Raw genomic sequence first — 7,139 nt, 5'->3', positions numbered from 1 at the left:
ATGAGGAATAAAGATACAATCACTCCTCAGAGAAGGCAGAACTTTTCTTATCTCTTAGAGATACATGGAAATTTCTCACTTGGGACTTTCCTAATGGAGCACTGAGCCATGCTGTAGGAAACATACTTGATAGCATTTCTACTGCCAATGAAGCATCAGATTTCATAAGACTGTTTCTTGTAACATTCCTCCAAAAATGTAATAACAGCTCAATAGAGGCAATACTTCACAAGGAAGCAAAGCAGACTAATTAGCTAATTAGCATTCCAATTTGCCAACCTTTCTCTTTCCTGCCTTGCTAGTGTGACTCAGCTTCTTAAATCTTTATCATCCTTGGAGATACTGATCAAGAGTTCCACAGAAACCAGAGCAGGAGTTCCACAGTTCCTGAGAACACAGCAGAATTTATATTTGGTACATTTTCAAATATATATATAAATGATAAGCCCTCAAAGAGACAGAACACCTCAAAGCACAGTTTTTTGCTTGCCTAGTATCTACAATGATTAACGTGCAATTAAGATGAGAGAGGAAGATAAATTTAGATGGAAGTGGTCTATACTAAGAAAGTGAGTCCAGCTCTGCCTCTGTAAATACATGAGCTTTGAAATGCCATGTACTTTCTGTACATCCTACGTACCTGAAGCATCTAAAATATGATATTGGAAAAGTTAAATTTATTAAAAAAATTTCAAGAACTAAAGGAAGTAAACTCTTTTTACCATTAGCCACTACTAATCCACTGTCTGCCCTCTATGGAGGAGCACAGTCACATTCTAACATGGAGCCCATGAACAGCGAGCAACCGATTGGAATAATTCATTTGAGAATTTGTCACTTCCTAGTTACAAGTGTGAACTAGAAAAAATGAATTCAATCTTGAGACTCTATGAATTATTTTCATAAGAATGCAGTAAAGTAAAAAGCATGGGATATATAAAATCTTCTTTAGTGGAATACCAACTTCAGCAAAGTCCTAGGATACAAAATCAATGTACAAAAATTGCCAGCATTCCTATACATCAACAACAGGCAAGCCAAGACCCAAATCATGAATGGACTCCCATCTCTCGTTCACAATGGCCACAAGAAGAATAAAATACCTAGGAACATGGCTAAAAAGGGAAGTGAATAACCACTTTAGGAAGAACTACAAGCCACTGGTCAAAGAAATCAGAGATAAAACAAACTAATGGAAAAACATCCCATACTCATGGACAGGAAGAATCAATATTGTGAAAATGGCCATACTGCCCAAAGCAATTTATAAATTCAGTGCTCTTCCCACTAAATTATCATTAACATTCTTTGCAGAATTAGAAAAAACTACTTTAACATTTATATGAAACCAAATAAATAAATAAATAAATAAAAAGCCCAAATAGCGAAGGCAATCGTAAGCAAAAAAACAAAAAACAAAAAACAAAAAACAAAGCTGGAGGCAGCACTCTACCTGACTTCAAAGTATGCTACAGGGTTAGGCTACAATAACCCAAACATCATGGTACTGGCACAAGAACAGACACATAAACCAATGGAACAGAACAGAGAACCCAGAAAAATAAGGTCACAAACGCTATAACTATCTGATCTTCAACAAAGCTGACACCGTATACAAAAATCAACTCAAGATAAAGACTTAAATTTAAAACCCAAAACTATAAAAACCCTAGAAGAAACTTAGGCAATACCATTCAGGACATAAGTACAGGCAGAGATTTCATGACAAAGATGCCAAAAGTAATTGCAACAAAGCAACAATTAATAAATGGGATCTAATTAAACTTAAAAGCTTCTGCAAAGCAAAAGAAATTCAAGAGAGTAAACAGACAACCTGCAGAATGGGAAAAAGTGTTTGCAATCTATCCATCTGACAAAGGTCTAACATCCAGCATCTATAAGCAACTTAAATTTACAAGAAAAAAACAAATCCCATTAAAAAGTGGGCAAAGGACACTTCTCAAAAGAAGACAAACATGCAGCCAACAGGCATATGAAAAAAAGCTCAACATCACTGATCATTATAGAAATGCAAATCAAAACCACAATAAGATACCATGTCACACCAGTCATAAGGGCCATTATTAAAAAGTCAAAAAACAGCAGATAATGGTGAGGTTACGCAGAAAAATGAATGCTTTATACACTGTTGGTGGGAGTATAAATTAGTTCAATCATTGTGGAAGACAGTGTAGCAATTCCTCAAAGATGTAGAGGCAGAAACACCATTTGACCCAGCAATCCCATTACTGGGTATATACCCAAAGAAATATACATTCTTCTTCCATAAAGACACATGTATGTGTATGTTCATTGCAGCACTATTCACAATGGCAAAGACATGGAATCAACCTAAATGTCTGTCAGTGAAAGATGGGATAAGAAAATGTGGTGCATATACACCATGGAATTTTATGCAGTCGTTAAAAAAAAAATGAAATCATGTCTTTTGCAGGGACAAAGGTGGAGCCAGAGGCCATTATCCTTAGCAAACTTAACACGGGAACAGAAAACAAAATTTTGCATGTTCTCACTTATAAGTGGGAGCTAAGTGATGAAAACACATGGACACATGGAGAGGAACAACACACTGGGGCCAGCTGGGGAAGGGAGAGGACCAGGAATAATAGCTAATAGATGCTAGGCTTAATATCCAGGTGATGGGTTGATCTGTGCTGCAAACCAGCAAGGCACACGTTTACCTACATACCAAATCTGCACATCCTGCACATGTGCCCCTGAACTTAAAATGGAAACTTTTTAAAGTATGGAATATGGAATTTTCATCAGACGGTTCTATTTTTGAGCACATGCAAAGTGAAAGTGTCTCAACAATCAAGAAATGAAGGGAAAAAAAAAAATCAATAGTCAATTTTGTCCACATGTTTTAAATAGAGCTACAAAACTTACTTATCTTTCTCTCACTGTTTCCAGGAAGTAATTTCTTCTGGTCTGCCTTTTGATAATGAGATAAGGAAAACTGTCACTGTCATTTGAAGGCTGGTTGACCAGTTAGTTGTTAACCAGTTAGTAGTGATCAGTTAGTGGTTCCAAGAAAGAAGAGGTCATTTAAAAACTAATGAAATGGGTCACTTCTTTTGAAAGATGGTAATACAGCATCAAGAAAAGTACGGATCTGGAATCACCACTATTCCTGGGTTTACATACTAGCTTGCTGGGTGACAAAGAGCAATTTACTCACCTCTCTATCCCTTTGTCTCCTTATCTACAAAATGAGGGGTAACTATAAGCACACCATCAGGTCATTTTGAAGGCTGAACAGCGCAACTAATGTAAAGCACTTGGAACAGGCACTGCTTTAAACCAAGTGCTCATTGCAATGATTCTATCTTCAGCAGAATGACAGGTGGTTACTAAGTTATACACTTATCCCAACAGGTCATCTCACTAGGTAACTGCTGAGAAACGCTGGAAGGGAAGCTTCAGTGCCAACACAGCCTAAGCTAGACTCAGAAATTCAATCATTTCTATCTTCAAATAATATTATTTATTCTAAATAAATTTTCTCCTCAAAATGGTTCCCCTCAAAAATTCATTTCATGGCCAAGGGGGCGAGCAAGCTCGGCCGCTGGGTGGGTCGGGGCGTTCCACGCACCCTTCATTGAAGCCGCGGTGGCCAGGCCGGGCCGGGCGCTGGGAGTGGGAAGCTACGGCGTGGCTGGAAAATGCTGGTCCAGTCCCGAGGGGTTAAGCAGGAGACCAACCATCACGATGAGATGGGGCTGGACTACGCCGAAAGTGAGGGGAGCAGCTCCGAGCACGACGACACGGAGCGCTCGTTGGTCTCCGAGGATGGAGACAGCTCAGAAATGGATGAGGAAGACTGAAAGAAGAAGAATGGAATGTTTGGATGAAATGTCCAATCTTGAGAAACAGCTTACTGATCTCAAAGATCAACTTTATAAAGAGCGATTAAGTCAGGTGGATGCAAAACTACAAGAAGTCATAGCTGGAAAAGCACCAGAATACTTGGAACCGCTGGCAACTCTACAGGAAAATATGCAAATTCGTACAAAGGTAGCAGGAATCTAGAGAGAGCTCTGCTCAGAATCTGTAAAGAACAAATATGAATGTGAAATTCAAGCTTCTCGCCGGCATTGTGAGAGTGAAAAGCTGTTGTTAGGTGATACAGTCCAGCGTGAACTAGAGGAGAAGATAAGGAGGCTTGAAGAGGATAGGCACAGCATTGACATTACCTCAGGGCTGTGGAATGATGAGCTCCAGCCAAGAAAAAAGAGGAAGGATCCTTTCAGTCCTGACACAAAGAAGCCAGTTGTTGTTTCAGGTCCATATGTAGTTTATAAGCTGCAAGATCTTGATATTCTTGAAGACTGGACAACAATTAGGAAGGCAATGGCTACACTGGGGCCACACAGAGTGAAAACGGAACCACCTGTGAAACTGGAAAAACATCTGCACAGTACTAGATCTGAAGAGGGAAGACTATATTATGATGGTGAAGGGTATATATGTGGACAAACAATATGCACTGAAAAAAGATGAATGTCCTACAAGTGCTGTAATTACAACAATTAACCATGATGAAGTTTGGTTTAAGAGGCCTGATGGAAACAAATCTAAGCTTTACATTTCACAGCTACAGAAAGGAAAATGTTCAATTAAACATTTGTAATCATGATTTAAGTGTTATCTAAATTTACTTTATTAGTGTTACCAAATGTAATGTGCCATGAGTAAAAAAATGTATTCAATAATTTAATATTCTCACTGAATCATGAGAGAATGTCTATTGTAGGTAGTACTCTAAGTAGATCTCATTGATATGTTATTAAAAGAAAATAAAAATTTTATCATGATCCTTGCATTGATTTGCCTTTTAGGTCTGATGACCAATAGGTATACTGTATATGGTAGGGGTTTCTTTCTAAGCATTTTTCTTTGGTTTTTAAAAAATTATGCAAATTTGTCTTTAGTAAACTATGATTACATTTATCTGCAATTTTTAAAATTTTCCATATCTTTGTCATTCATTGTGTGTCTGTAAATAAGACTGATAAAATATTTCCTATAAATGGTTTGTACTAGTACATTAGTGTTGAATCAGAACTGAAATTTAAACATATATATATGAGTATATATATACATATATATATATATGAGGAGGTATATATGGCATCGTCAGCTTATTTAGAACTGATGTGGCCTTACCTTACAATCTTGTTTTACCCAAAATTAAGCTATTGGGTTTGAAAGCTAAAAGCAGCACTTTTGTAGAATAGCAACTTTTCTTTTCCTCTCCTTGATTGCATGGTGGGGTGGTGACCTATTTTTACAAATTATACTTAATGAGTAAAATTAGTGTCAAGTGATAACATGCTTTTACCTGTATTTCTAGTGACCTTTTAGAGGGAATGTTTGATAAGCATTTTAATAAGATTTGTATTTTTAAATTTAGTATATAATAAAAAGGTGTGTTAGAATGTGAAAAAAATTCATTTCAAATGCAGCAAAAATTTATTTTAACTAGCTAAAAGAACATGCCATATTACATAAAGACATTTTTAAAAAAATAATTAAAAGAAACAATGTGATTCCATATGGAGAAAGAAGACAATGAAAATGTGTTCACAATCTGAACTTTATAAATTATAGTTGGAATGTTTATCCAGCTGTGCTATGTAATTGGTTTCCTATCTGCCCAGAATTATGAGCAATACAAGGGAAATATTGCTAGACTATTCTTTTTATCTTGTAGAAAGTTTGTGGAAAGCTTGTCATGAAGCAGTTCAGCTTATAGATGGAAGATGGAGGCAGTTTGTTTGCCTTGAATTTAATGGATTGGGGGAAAGACCAGAAAGCTCCAGAACACAGGAAAGAAACTTCTATACATTCAGTGTATATTAAGCATGTGGCTACTGCATCCAGAAAAGGATGCAACAAAATTTCATAAGATCAGATAATAAAAAATATATAGGAATAAAATAGAAGCGTGCCTTCTGCTCCCACAATTGAACCCAATTCCTAACTTAAGACATTTAACCCATATTAAATCTTCCCAAGCAAGAATTTCTTGGAAAGGAATTAGACTCTAACATCCCAAGACAAAAACTTCCCTCTCTTGAACTCAACAATTTCCACAAACTTCACCTACCTTCGAGATACAAGAACAGAAACCCACAACTCCCCATATAGGTTAGATTGGCATGTATACCAAGTCGCTCTTGTTCCTGGGGATAATATCACATTATCCTTTTCTCAATTCTGTGACTCTGTAGCCAGGTAAAAAGTAAACAATGAAATTCCAAATCAGACCATTCACAAATACAGGTATAGCAAAAGGAGACTTGATTCTGAGCCTGACTCACTGGGATTAACTCCTACTTCTGTTACCAATTGGCTCATCCTAGGCAAACAGTAAATTCTATCTAAACTTCAATCTCCTCTATTGTAAAGTATGAATAATAATAATGATACCCCACCTCAGAGTTTTTTGAGAGGATAACGTATATAATAGATGTCAAAATTCTTTGTAAACTCTAACATGCTATAAGTTTGTTATAATGATTGTTTGACAAGGTTTCCAAAAACTGTCTAATCTCCCTCATAGAGATTGTGACTTCTTTGGAAGCATGTACTGCTTTCCCATTTCTTTTTTGGTGACCAATTTCTACTTTTTATATTTTTTAGTTTCTATTTTTTTTTTTTTCAGATGGAGTCTCACTCTGTTGCCCAGGCTGGTGTACAGTGGTGCGATCTCAGCTCACCACAACTTCCACCTCCCTGTTCAAGCAATTCTGCCTCAGCCACCCAAGTAGCTGGGATTACAGGTACATGCCACTACACCTGGCTAATTTTTTCTAGTTTATTAGTAGAGAAGGAGTTTCACCACTTTAGCCAGGACGGTCCCAATCTCCTGACCTTGTGAGCTGCCCACCTCGGCCTCCCAAAGTGCTGGGATTACGAGCATGAGCCATTGGGCCTGGTTGTTTCTATTTTTAATAAATTCTACTGTGCATATTTGAAGTTAATACTATATTATGGAAAACATATAAATAGTAAAATGTTGCATTCATTTTGTGGCAAATGGCAGAATCACATTTTTCAAGGTTGAATAATATTCAACTTTAAACCTCATTTTTAAAGTTGAATAATACTCA

General features: G+C 36.8%; 1 pseudogene; it reads left to right on the top strand.

Moving 5' to 3' along the window:
* The first annotated feature begins 3,686 nt into the window (after nucleotides 1–3,686).
* Nucleotides 3,687–4,654, top strand: LOC108303538 (annotated as a pseudogene).
* The last annotated feature ends 2,485 nt before the right edge of the window (nucleotides 4,655–7,139 follow it).

The sequence above is a fragment of the Cebus imitator genome, unplaced genomic scaffold, assembly GCF_001604975.1.
Source record: "Cebus imitator isolate Cc_AM_T3 unplaced genomic scaffold, Cebus_imitator-1.0 Scaffold2, whole genome shotgun sequence".
In the NCBI taxonomy this organism is placed as follows: Eukaryota; Metazoa; Chordata; class Mammalia; order Primates; family Cebidae; genus Cebus; species Cebus imitator.
The sequence above is the reverse complement of the archived record's forward strand: the minus strand, read 5'-3'. Positions and strand labels throughout refer to the sequence as shown.